The sequence below is a fragment of the Pseudophryne corroboree genome, chromosome 11 (assembly GCF_028390025.1).
Source record: "Pseudophryne corroboree isolate aPseCor3 chromosome 11, aPseCor3.hap2, whole genome shotgun sequence".
In the NCBI taxonomy this organism is placed as follows: Eukaryota; Metazoa; Chordata; class Amphibia; order Anura; family Myobatrachidae; genus Pseudophryne; species Pseudophryne corroboree.
This window is the reverse complement of record NC_086454.1, coordinates 113566809-113580733: the sequence shown is the minus strand read 5'-3', so window position 1 is coordinate 113580733 and position 13925 is coordinate 113566809. Positions and strand designations below refer to the sequence as shown.

The 13925-nt window shown below is 46.8% G+C and overlaps 1 long non-coding RNA gene across 5 annotated transcripts in view; it reads left to right on the top strand.

Annotated features, from left to right (window-relative positions):
* Positions 1–13925, top strand: part of LOC134969055 (uncharacterized) — a 199297-nt gene that overhangs the window by 121434 nt on the left and 63938 nt on the right. For all 5 annotated transcript variants that reach the window (XR_010189393.1, XR_010189390.1, XR_010189392.1 and 2 more), the window contains one exon: positions 11105–11168. This is a non-coding gene — a long non-coding RNA (uncharacterized LOC134969055). The remainder of the gene's footprint in view (positions 1–11104; positions 11169–13925) is intronic.

Genomic DNA, 13925 nt, shown 5'->3' with positions numbered 1-13925 from the left:
AAACTACTGTTTGTTCGTCAGGAGGATTGCCACCTATCAACATCTGGTGGGCAGACTACCACACACCTGTAGGCTGTTCTGAGAGACCTAATCTTTTCTTCATCATAAGTCTCCAATAATGTTATGCACATGACCGCATTGATGACAAATGAGCCTTGTATATAATTATGTTTAAGGGAAGACCTTCTGAGGTGCCTTCATTTTGGTAACTCCTCTCAAAAGTGGCCTTTGAGTAGTGTCATATCCATTGAAGTTGAGGGTATACCAGTGTGTGAGGTAAGTTTCCCTTCAAACTAATTGGAGGGTATAGGAGGTAAACCTCATGATCACCAGTCTCCGTAGTATTTTGCCAATTCATGTGCAGATGACCAGCTTGAAGCGTGCATGATAGCTTGACGTGGCAAGACTTTGAAGCAGCTCTAGAAGCAGTGTCACCCAGTAAAGAGAGGCCTTTAAATTGAGAAATATCAATACCAGACACTATCATGTGACAATATATCCTGTAAGGGTGGAGGGTTTAGCTGTACAGATAGGTTTTCTAAACTTAATAAATAATTGTTGTATATTCTAACAAGTAGGGTACAAGTGAGGTAAGTAGATAAACAGGAGAAAATTTAATGGTTTGGTTCTTTATCATCTTTACTTTTTCTAATTCTACTAAGAATTCTACTGTACATAAGAGATGTTTTGATATGACCATTGAGAATAATTTGGTACACTTTTGTGGGTTGAGAAATGGTTTTAAGAAAACTAATAGGGTAAGCTCAACTCCTGTTATTTGCAAATGCTAAAGCTAAGAGGGAAGCCAGTGTCTTAGAAATAGACATAATATATAATAAGGAAATCAAGGTAGTCAAAGAGGGGAAAGGGAATCTGCAAGTTAGAATAATATTTCCAGGCAGGTTTATTGCTTTTAGAATTATGGACCTAATTCTGAGTTGATCGCAGCAGGAAATTTTTTAGCAGTTGGGCAAAACCATGTGCACTGCAGGAGGGGCAGATATAACATGTGCAGAGAGAGATTTGGCTGGAGTGTTTTCAAACTGAAATCTAAATTGCAATGTAAAAATAAAGCAGCCAGTAATTACCCTGCACAGAAACAAAATACCCCACCCAAATCTATCTCTCTCTGCAAATGTTATATCTGCCCCCCCCTGCAGTGCACATGGTTTTGCCCAATTGCTAACAAACTTGCTGCTGCGATCAACTCAGAATTACCCCCTATGTTCCTTTCTATGATCTCCTGCAAAATGTCCAAATCTTCCATGCAAAGGAACATTAAAAGATTTTCTCTATTCTGTTAAGTAGGACATAGCTGCCATATGGTCCAAAGCAGAACTAGAGCATTGTGTGTAGAGAGGTTAAAGCGATTCAACAGTTATTTACCAGCTCTCAGCTCTAAGGTACTTTTAGAAAGGCTGTATTCTTCCAAGATAATTCTCCTTGTATGGATCTTTGTTGGGAGAAGTTATCCTGGTGGAGACACATCTGATGTTATCATTAAAATCAGTAGAGGGTCTAATGCAGGCCTGTACTTTGGAAATTGGAAGATAATTCCAATTCAGTGTCTCCCATGTGACATGGGAAGATCGGTATGCTTGACTAGCAGTGACAGGTTTTTAAGAAAAACTGAGGAGAGCTAGTGAGTTCCTGCATAGGAGAGAAAATGTGTAAGAGAGATCTACCTTTGTCCCGGTTAGTGCCGCTAAATCATTGAGAGAAATTGTTGGCTTTAGCAAGAAATTCAGAGCCAAACCCCCTATTGCTCCCCATTTCTTTGGATGAGGCAGGTTCCATTATTCAAAGCATGTACTGGAAAGAAGGGGTGCTTTATCAGGATTCAACCTTAGGGATCTTGCCTGTAGATGCCGCTGCTCTGTTGACTGCCCTATTATGGCAGTTTATGATAAAGGCCAATTCTATTATGAAAGATACTGTTAAGTCACTGTGGTGTATGATTTTAGCAAATTGTTTATGTATACCACTCTCTAGACACCATATGGTTGGAGAAATGTGGTGACTACTATTGTTTCAATAGGTAAAATATAAGGTGTGTTTGAGAAGCAAAGTAACATGACAGGACACCGGAATAAAAGCATTTTTGAATAAAATTGTAACCTACTGTTGTACAGATGTATGGAAATGGGAAGGAAAGCATTCTGGAGATCTATTTTAATGCATAATCCATTTTGGTTTAGTAAAAAGTAAATGCCATGCAAACTCTCCACACAGAATCTTATGGGTTTTGAAAAGCTGTTTTGCACTCTTACATTTAATACTGGTCTGAATGACAAATTTTAATTTTACGTATTTATTTATTTTTGATAGGGAAGTTACAGTATGACTGATCAACTATGCAAAAATGGGTTTTCCATCTCTAATTTGTTCTAGTCAGAGAACGGTTTGTAATATATCATTCAGTCGGGACTGCATATCAATCGGTGTACTGTATATGCCTTTGATGAGAAATTAAATTAATGGCAAGTTGACACCAACTTGTATTGTCTTTAACCATTTTATCGGTGGTAAGCTCTCTTTACTAAAGTCTAGCTCTGAAAGCACAATGCACAAATGGCTTCATACAGTATGTTTATCTTGAGCTCTAGGCTTCAGCAACACAAAGGACCTGTAAACCATATAACAAGACATTACTCCTGACAGAAACTCTGGTCCAACCAGGTCTACGTGTGAGAGACTAGAATAGTCCAGATATTTTGGTTCTAGTTCTGATAAGACTGCTATAGTGAGCAACGATACTATTTTAAAGTTTGTAAAATAGTTACAGTAACTGCTTGGCCCACAATACAGTAGCTCTGCTGACAACTTTTAGAAGGGCGTGAGAAAAAGTGTATCCAGGGAGCGTATAGATTATACTTCCTTTCTGCCTAGTCCAGGTCATATAGCAGAGAACCTGTTAGTAGCAAGCAGAGAACCTGCTGCAGCTATAATTTTAATAGTTTATCTTAGAGTTTTATTTGAGAAATCAACAGTTTATCACACAATAATGCATTAAGAGCTGCATCAGAAAACTGGGAGAAGAGAATTGCCACATCAGGCAGGGCTATGACAATCCTCAACGCCATATAATATTGTTTTATAAGTGTAGACATGAATGCCTGTTTAGAATTTTCATGCACCTCAGATTGTGAATGCAAAGCCCAGTGTGAGGACGGAGTATAGGTTTGACAGTGGTCTGGCCAGGGCCGGCGCTTCCACTAGGCAGCTTTAGGCAGCTGCCTATGGGCGGCGAGACCTGAGGGAGGCCTGCTAAAGCTGCCTGGAAGAAAAAATCTTTGAAATAGCAGCTTTCTATTGGCGGCATACGAGCAGAGCAGTGTGTGTGACCAGCCTACAGATCAGCACCAAGGAGAGAGGGCGCAGCGCCGACAGCCTCACAGGCACCAACGAGAGAGGAGGACAGAGCGTCTATTAGTTACATTGCTCTGCTGCGCATACACAGAAGCTATACCTGGCCATCGACATCAGCTCCTGGAGAGGCGCAAGTTTGCCTGGCGGAGGATATGAACCTAATCTTAGGTGAGAGAGGATGCCTTCCTCTCTCTCCCCCTCCTCCTCCTCCCTCTCTCCACCCCCCCCTGCTGGCTCGTACAGCGCTGGTCCGCCATCGCAGCATGGTATCCTGTAGGCTGAGGCTCCCTTCTCCCCGATTTTTCCCAGGTCCTGTGTCACCCCCTCATGTCCCCAGGTTGTGTCCATCCTCCCCCTCTCCACCCCCCATCATGTCCCCATGTTCCGTGACCCTCACTTCCCCCTCATGTGCCCAGGTCATGGGTCACCCCCTCATGTCCCCATCTCCTGTGTCCCTTCTCCCCTCTCTCCCTTATGTCTAGTGTCACCCCCTTACCCCCTCATGTGCCCAGCTCCTGTGTCCCTTCTTCCATCTCCCCCTTATGTCTAGTGTCACCCCCTTCCCCCCTCATGTGCCCAGCTCCTGTGTCCCTTCTCCCCTCTCTCCCTTATGTCTAGTGTCACCCCTTCCCCCTCATGTGTCCAGCTCCTGTGTCCCTTCTCCCCTCTCTCCCTTATGTCTAGTGTCACCCCCTTCCCCCCTCATGTGCCCAACTCCTGTGTCCCCCCTGTCCACCCTCTCATGTCCCGTGACACCCCCTGTCATCTCATTAGAAAGGGAAGGGAACCAGCTCTGACTTCTCACATACTTGTATTCTGTTGCCATTCGAACACCCGCTGTAAAGATCAGCCGCTTCCAGATCCCACAGTCTCCTTCACTGGCCAGTGAAGTAGAGCCGCCGTCAGTGCTGCAGCACGCCGGGGACCGAACGCCCGTAACAGGCTGACAGTGCCCGGAAGTGCCGTAGCCGCCGGTGATTCCGTCGCCCCGAAGGTCCGTGCCTCGGTGTGCAGGCTGCACACAGGGGCTCTGCGCCGGCCGCGGGGAGAGAGACGGAGGGACAGACGAACGGACACAGCGGGGGACGAGAGGCTAAGACGACAAGAGGAAGAAGGGTAAGTATATGCACCTGAGGGTTACGGGACGCCGCACCCCCAGAACATATATCCCCCAACTCACATCTCCATTGACATTTATACCAGGAAATTTACTGCGATCAGCAGGACTAAAAGACGGCCCTAATTAGGGCAGTGATAACACATTTAATATTGACTTTTGCGATCAGCAATTGGACCCTTTTTATTTCTATTTTTCGTTTTTATTTTTTCATTATTCTTAATTTTATTTTTATGTTGTTTTCATGCTTTTTTCGGCTAGTTAATCGGGACACATTAATTTGGACCTTTGAAAGAGGTCAAGTACTCCTGATAATTATTTTACAGGAGAAATTTCACGCAATTGCATGGACTGAAATAACCCCAATTAGTTATAAAGTTAACCTTATATTTACTAAGTATCTACAAGGAGCACTGTGACTCCGGAAATAAAAGTTTAATTGTTACATCAAACTGATATCAGCACTTTTTCAACATCAATACAGAGTATGATTTACACTTGTGATTTATTATTATTATTATCATGAATAAGAACACATAGATAAAGTGAACACCGACACTGCATTAGTTCTTATCAGGGGTTGAGCGCTGTGTTGTTTATACTCTGCAAACTTTTCCAGTAGGTTAGATCACCTACAAACATCAGCAGCTCGCCACACCCAATAGGGGGTTGACATTACCTCAGTGCGCAGGTGGTAACCCTCCAAAAATGGATATGGAGTATGTCTGATAATGTCCAGTTATGCCATAGAAGCAGGGGAGTAATGCCTAGAGGCAAAGGAGATGCATGCCTCTGGGCACCAAGCCTGAATTTACTGCACCAAGCACTTTCAGCTACAGCAGCACCTGTGTGGTCTCATGTCCCCAGGTTGTGTCCATCCTCCCCCTCTCCACCGTGTCATGTCCCCATGTTCTGTGACACTCCCTCCCCCCTCATGTGCCCAGGTCATGTGTCCCCCCTCTCCACTCCCTCATATCCCATGACACCCCCTTCCCCCCTCATGTGCCCAGCTCATGTGTCCCTCCTCACCCCCCTCAAGCCCCCAGTTCATGAGTCCCTCCTCACCCTCTCCACCCCCTCATGTCCCCATGTTCCGTGACACTCCCTCCCCCCTCATGTGCCCAGGTCATGTGTCCCTCCTCCCGCTCATGTCCCATGACACCCCTTTTCCCTTCATGTGTCCAGGTCATGTGTCACCTCCTCATGTCCCCAGCTTCTGTGTACCTTCTCCCCTCTCCCCCTTATGTCTAGTGTCACCCCCTTCCCCCCCTCATGTGCCCAGGTCCTGTGTCCCCCTCTCCCTCTCTACTCCCTCATGTCCCCATGTCACCACCTACCCACACATGTGCCATGGTCCTGTGTCAACCCACCAGGTCCTGTATTACCCTCATCATGTCCCCAGGTCCTGTGTACCTCCTCCCCTCTCCCCTCATGTCTTGTCGCCCACTTTTTCCCTCATGTGCCCAGGTCCTGTGTCAACACCCCAGGTCCTGTGTCCCACCCCCTCCTCATTTCCCCAGGTCCTTTGTCTCTCCTTCCCCTGCCCCACTTATGTCTCATGTCGCCCCCTCATGTGCCCAGGTCCCTTGTCACCTCCACTCATGTTCCCAGGTCCTGTGTCCCTCCTCCCACCCATGTCCCGTGTCACCACCTCCCCCCTCATGTGCCCAGGTTCTGTGTCATTTCTCCTCATGTCCCCAGGTCCTGTGTCCCAACTCCCCCTCTCCATCCCCATCATTTCCCCATCTTACCCCTCATGTGCCATGGTCCTGTGTCAATCCCCTTAGTCCTGTGTTACCTCCTCATGTTCCCAGGTCCTGTGTCCCTACTCCTCCTCATGCCCCCAGGTCTTGTTCCCACACCCCCATTTCCCATGTCACCCTCTCTCCCCTCATATGCTCAGGTCCTTTGTCATCCCCCCAGGTCCTGTGTCCCCAGGTCCTCCCCTCTCCTTCTCATGTCTTGTGTAACCATCTTCCCCCCCTCATGTCCCCAGATCATGTGCAACACCACCTCATGTCCCCAGGTCCTGTGTCCCTCCTCCCACTCCCCACCACCCTCATGTCCCCATGTACCGTGACACCCCCTCCTCCTTCATGTGCCAAAATCCTGTGTCATTACCCCCAAGGTCCTGTGTCCCTCCTCCCTCTCCCCCTCACCCCACTAATGCCCCAAGGTCTTATGTCCCTCTCCCCCTTCATGTGCCCAGATCCTGTGCCACAGCTTCACCAGCTCATCCATCCCTGCAACTCTTTGTGGAAGCATGGGCAACCAACAGGAGACCCACTAACAGCAGAGAGTCCCTGAGCAGAACCATATGGACTCAGGTTAGTGTGATTGTGACAGTACTGGTGACACCGAGTGCATCTTCCCCTGTGGCTAGAACCTGGCCTGGTGGGGGCACTGCCGACTCTAAACTGATTAATATTTACAGGGGGCTCTGGACTGTATGCATGCCATTGTTTCCCATGCAGGACACCAGAAGTGACTGCAGGTACTAGACAGACACACACAGCATGCCAGGATGACAGCTCTACACAGCCTCGGCAGTGCCTGGCTGAAAAAAAGAGTATGGCGGAGGGGGGCAGGGGGGATGGGCAATAGGCTGAAGTTTTGCCTAGGGTGCTAAGAAACCTTGCACCGGCCCTGGTCCTTGAAGCTAGAGCCACCCCTGCGACCTGGTATTAGGATTCCCATTCAGAAGTGTGGGGATTATTAGGAAGGGAAAGTGTTAGTGACATTGGCCAGCAGTCACATTGGGGGTCATTCTGACCCGATCACATGCTGCAGCTTATCGCAGCAGTGCGATTGGGTCAGTACTGCGCATGCGCTGGCGCTGCAGTGCGCCGGTGCATGCCAGACGGCCGAAGGCATTCGTTGCCTAGCGGTTGCCTCTGTCTGATTGACAGGCAGAGGCAGTCGCTGGGCGGGAGGGGGCTGGACGGCGGCATCAAGCTGCCATTTAAGGGGTGCGGTCCGGCCAACGCAGGCGTGGCCGGACCGTTGGGGGGGGGGGGGGGGGGGCGGGCCGTGGCGGCTGCGTGACATCACCACGCAGCTGCTGTGACCCGGACAGCGAAGATGTTTGCCCGGCCAGCCGCAGGAGCTGCGCTGGCTGAGAGTTACTCCTCAAATGCAAAAGCATCGCTGCTGTGCGATGCTTTTGCATTTCTGCGGGGGAGGGGTGAGCGGCACTGATATGCGGGCCGGACTAGCCCTGTGCTGGGCGTCCCTCCGCATGTATGAGTGCCTGATCATAGCTGTGCTAAATTTAGCACAGCTATGATCAACTCGGAATGACCCCCATTATCTCTTATTCAGAGATGGGTTTCTAAAGTTTTTGTCAACTACAGGCAATATCAGGGAACTTTGTGAATACGGGATCCGATCTGAAGATCGACAGTGTCTAGGTCGACAATGTTGAGGTCGACCACTATAGGTCGACAGGGTTTTTAGGTTTACAGGGTTTTTAGGTCGACATGTGCTAGGTCGACAGGTCAAAAGGTCGACATGAGTTTTCACTTCTCTTTTTTTTTAACTTTTTCATACTCAACGATCCACGTGGACTACGATTGGAACGGTAATCTGTGCAGAGTGAAGCAGTAGCGGAGCGAGGCACCTTGCCTAAAGCATGGCGAGCGAAGCGAGCCATGCGAGGGTACACGGTGCACTAATTCGGCTTCCCGGTCACTGTAAGCAGAAAACGACACAAACCCCCCCAAAAAAACTCATGTCGACCTTTTGACCTGTCGACCTAGCACATGTCGACCTAGAAACCCTGTCAACCTTCAAACCCTGTTGATCTAGAGACTGTCGACCTATAGTGGTCGACCTAAACATTGTCGACCTAGACACTGTTGATTTGATGATCCACATCCGCAGGGGCAGATCCAGAAGAAAATGAAAGAGTGGGCGCCATGATAGAGATCAACGATAAGTTATATTTACATGCACCTAAGACATGCGTGCTCCCATATAAGGGGTGTGGTATCACAGGGGGTGTGGCCTCACAGAATACACCATCAGGTAATGTAGGAGCGCATCCTGGTTTATTGCCAATGTTTCACCCTGATGAAAAGGCTGATTGGGCCTTGAAATGTTGGTCACCTGTTCCATTAGTTATGGGAGCCTGGAAGGCACCCCAGCACAACATAATTATTATAGGTTTTAGTTGGTGGTGGCAGGTGCAGCATACCTTGTTTTGGGCACTGCACTGAGACTCAGACTGCAGGACATGAACTGCCCATCTTTGATTAGCAGAAGCAGCCAGCTGGATCTCCAACAAGCAGCATAAGACATCTGCAGGACAGCCCTGTCACAATCACATGGGTCACTTTCTCAAATCTGAGGCTGAGTGTGACTGCACATAGCATGGTGGTAAAGGAAGTGGAGGAGGAGGTGCTGGGATTATTGTGCGGTGCAGTAAGGGCTAATGAAGTCTTCTGTGCCATCATAGGTAACAGTCTTACTCAATGCTGGCATTTGAACCCCGCCCCTGGCTGAACTCTGGCCGGTTGGCAGTGGGAGAGGTAGGTTGCGGTGGCTCGAGCCTCCCCATTGGTTACCATACAGACTTGCTGTTAGAGCCGCGGTGGGTCCTAGTGCCTACCAACTCTTATATCAAATCTGACTGACGTAAATAGCAGTAGTGCTGCCACTAGAAGTGACAGGAGGGGCACGGGGCCGAGTGCCCCCCCCCCCCCCCGGATCCGACTATGCACATCCGTGTGTACACCTCAGCTGACATCCCTGTGAGGATTTGTTTATTTATTTTAGTGGCAACATCAGTCTTGAACATATGCCTACAGTACCTCAGAAAATGGTTTATTATGATCAAAGTCCATTGTTACCTCAGAGTCTGAGGGATTAGTATTTCCTCATAACTACTGTACTTCGTGAGAAGGATGATGATAACACAGTGACAAACCTTTCTGTGCTGTGTTTTTTTTTTTTTTATATTTATGCCTGATACAGTGAGAGGTGAAATATGCAGTATACAGTATCTGTGACAGAAACCAGCGCTGCATTATCTATCAACGGTCTCTGGCAGAAAGCTTCTCGGTGCCCAATGTGACTTTAAAGACATAGCTGTCCCAATCCCTTCCTCAGACTCTGCATCTACCACAGAGGAGGGACTTGAGGATTAAGCAATAAGGGAAGGACCAGCAATGGGTTTGTCATGAGAGTACCCTTTAATCATATTTCGGGTCTCCACTTGCTGCCAGCTCCAGGCAGAGGTATATTGCCAGCTACGGGCAGTACTGTTCTGTCAGCTCTGGACAGGTTAGGTTTGCCTGCTACGGGCAGTTTCAGGGAGTGATAAAATAGATTGGCCTGAACAGGCATCCCTGTGAGAAATCCATTATTATTTGTATTTGTTTAGTTATATTTGATAGCAACACACTTACCATAATATGGAGAAAGACCTGAATGATTAGCTCAGAGTTATACCTCAGAATGTGAATTGGCTATCAGGTATTATTTCTGAAGGATTTCTCATTCCCTCTGTGTCTCAGATGAGGGAGTAGTGGACACTGATATAACCTTTACCAAGGTTTTTATGTCAATTTTTGCAATAAATGAGGAAAGAACAGTGGGGGTCATTCCGAGTTGTTCGCTCGTTGCCGATTTTCGCTATACTGCGATTAGTCGCTTACTGCGCATGCGCAAGGTTCGCAGAGCGCATGCGCTTAGTTATTTTACACAAAAGTTAGGTATTTTACTCACGGCATAACAAAGCTTTTTCATGGCTGTGCTGATCGGAGTGTGATTGACAGGAAGTGGGTGTTTCTGGGCGGAAACTGTCGTTTTATGGGAGTGTGCGGAAAAACGCAGGCGTTCAAATTGCAAAACGCAGGAGTGGCTGGAGAAACGGGGGAGTGGTTGGGCAAACGCTGGGTGTGTTTGTGACGTCAAACCAGGAACGAAAAGGACTGAGCTGGTCGCAATTGCTGAGTAAGTCTAGAGCTACTCAGAAACTGCTAAGAAATTTCTATCCGCAATTCTGCTAATCTTACGTTCGCACTTCTGCTAAGCTAAGATACACTCCCAGAGGGCGGCGGCTAAAAGCAGCTAGCGAGCGAACAACTCGGAATCACCCCCAGTGTGTCAGCCAGAGAGAAGAGACTGCATCCTCATCCTTCAGCACTGAAGAAAAATCTGATTCAGTGGGGGAGATTCAAATGTTTGAAAAGTTGGTTGGGTGTCTGTTTTTTCCTGTCTATTAGATAGGAAAAAACAGACTCCCAACTGACTTTTCAAACATTTGAATCTCCCCCAGTGAGTGTTATCCCTGCCCAGCTGCCAGTGTGCATGTGACCTGTGCACAACCTAGCCTGCTGGGCAACTGCAACTTCACTGTTAGTGTCAGCAGGTTAGTGATTTAAAAAAGTCCCTTCCCTGTCTTCCAGCGGAAAATCAGGATGCTTACAAATAACCCACCTGCCGTTGCTAGGTGGCAATCCTCCCGTCTAACAAAAACTAACACCACTGGTTTAAAGTTTTTTTTGTTGTTTTTTTTTTTACACGTAATTATCACCATACTGTATTCCAATCTTTAAATACTATTTTTGTTATAGTCCAAGATACTGTACATATACTTTTTTCCCCTTTTCACAGGAAAGGTAGCTACACAGACTTATGGCCGCCACTAAGGGATCTTGGATTAATGAGAAAAGACTGGGTGAGCTAACATTTTAATTATTTATTTTGTATAGTTATGTCCAGTTTAAAATTCTTCCTTTGGCGGGATTATATGGAAGCTAATCCTTCTTTACATTCTGCCTGTACATAACTGAAGTCTGTTGTTTATAAACTCATTGCTAACATCTTGTTGTCACTTGCTTAGTAAACTATCTGTGCAATAACCACTGATGTACCAAATTCATACCTCCCAACATTGGGAGGAGAGAAGGAGGGACGCTTTGGCACGGTGAAGGCGTGCCCGAAAGGGGGATGTAGCCTATAGGGCGTGGCTTCACGGGGGGCGTGGCTTCATGGGAGGGCCATGCTCACAAGCCACGCCCCAATTTTTCATTACTATGGGGGCATGGTCAGCGCTTTATGAGCTGCTGGCATGCCCCCTTTCCCTCCGTCTCTAGTGAATAGAAGCTGTGCGCATGCACACAGCGTCTATTCACCGCTGCTCTGCAGCGAGTGCAGGAGCCTCCCAACTTCCCCCCACCTCAGGACACAGTGGCCCGCGGGTGGAACAGTCCCAAAAAAAACGGGACTGTCCCGCGAAAATCAGGACAGTTGGGAGGTATGCCAAACAGCAACAGTATTTAATAGCTGTACACAAACATTCATAAAGCATTTTATCTACTTGTGTTTAACAATAAAAAGTTCAAGTTCAAATGCCTTTGGAAATGCTTGTAAAATGCAAAGCTGTTTAACTTCTCAGAAGGTCAGTAGAGGTCATTAATGTATATTGACCACAATAAATAGAACTGTCAACATTCCCAAAACCATATTGCTGCTGCAATGCTCTCATTTCCATTGTTAGTCCTATTTTTATCTATTTTGTACAAGCATTAAAATATTTCATAATAATATTGTTTGACCCTTATCATCTACTTTGTATGTACTTTAAAGCATCAGCAAAATAACAGAATTAAACAATAAACATAGATATACAGCAGTGGTGCAAGTAGAAATATTTTCTTAGGGGTACGGAGTGCCAAAAATAGGCGTGGTCATGTGTTGTGAGGGTGTGTGGTCACATGCTGCTAGTGGGAGTGGCTAAATGACACTAGCGGCCTGGCCACACGACAGCCCCTTTTTGGGGGGGAATCTAGAGGCAAGGCTAAAAATACATAGTAATGTCTCCAGTATAATAGAAATATATACTAATGCCCCCAATTTAATAACAATATATAGTAATGCCTCCATTATAACAGGAAAATACAGCCCCTGTCGCACTCCCAGTGACCCTGACAAAGTGGCAGGAGCTGTCATGCTGCCAAACACCATGATCTTGTTGCTTTGTGGTACATTATAATTGTGGTAATGGCAAAGTGTGTGGCAGGTGGTACTGCGTACCCGCTGCCTAATTCTTAAGGGTACTCCGTACCCGAGTGTACCCATATACTTGCACCGCTGATATACAGTCTATTCACTTCCCCCACTAACCAAATTGTTCTGGGAGATGGGGTTGGTGAGGTAATATCTCCATTTTAATGCGTAGCATGAAAGTATAACTAATTGCAAACAGTAGAAACAGATTATTACCTATTTCCATGCCATAAATGCAGGGATGTTCATAAAACTGTTTTATATTTTTACATTGATAATAGGTCTTCCATGTATTAGCAAATTCAACAGCATTGCTTTCCACTGCTCCAATATTAGTCATAAAGTCATCCTTCTGAATACTGTTAAAGTTTCCACAAAGTCCTTTATAAAAAAAAAGAGGGATTATTTAAATAAATAACATTAATTTGAGGAGTATGCCTAATCATTTTACTCTTTGAAAGTGAAATATGGGCCTGATTTATATTTGTAAATAAAGCAAAAAAAGCAAGCAACTGGACAAAACCATGTTGCACTGCAGGTGCTGCAGATGTAACGTGCAGATAGATTTAGATTTGGGTGGGTTACAAATGGAGCCGTACTCATCTAGTGTGGCTCGATCGTATATGTGCACTCCTGGCGGGACTAGGCGATCCGGCGCCTAGCCCCGTCACGGGAGTGCACAGAGACGCTCCCATTCTAGTGAAGGGGGCGCGTGCGCATCATGGATGTGCGCGCCCCAGACGCTGCAATAGCGCACCTGTGGCACAGACGGATCCACGATTAGCATGGCTCCATCTGTATATTTTTTTCTGTACATGGTAAATACCCGCTACTTTTGCATGTAGCTCACAAAAGTTAGACAGTTTTATTTTTACACTGCAATTTAGATTTACGTTTGAATACATCTCACTCAAATCTAAATCTCTCTTTACATGTTACATCTGCCCCACCTACAGTGCAGCATGGTTTTGCCTAGTTGCATTCTTTCTCTTACGGCCTAGAGGATACTGGGGTCCACATTAGTACCATGGGGTATAGACGGGTCCACTAGGAGCCTTGGGCACTTTAAGAAATCAATAGTTTGCACTGGCTTATCCCTTTATGCCCCTCCTACCAGACATAGTTTAGAAAATGTGCCCGGAGGAGCCGGTCATGCTCAGGGAAGCTCCTGAAGAGTTTTCTGCATTTATTTTTTGTTTGTTGTTTTCAGGCATGTCTGGTTGGCACCAGACTGCCTGCTTCGTGGGACTTAGGGGGGAGAATGGCCCAACTTCCTAAAGAGTTAATGGTCCTGTTTCCTTGCTGACAGGACACTGAGCTCCTGAGGGAGTCATTCGCAAGCCGCACCACGGTGAGCGTACCCTCCCGCAGTACGCAGCCACCCCTAGCAGAGCCAGAAAATAGAAGAGTGGTGAGTACAGCACCA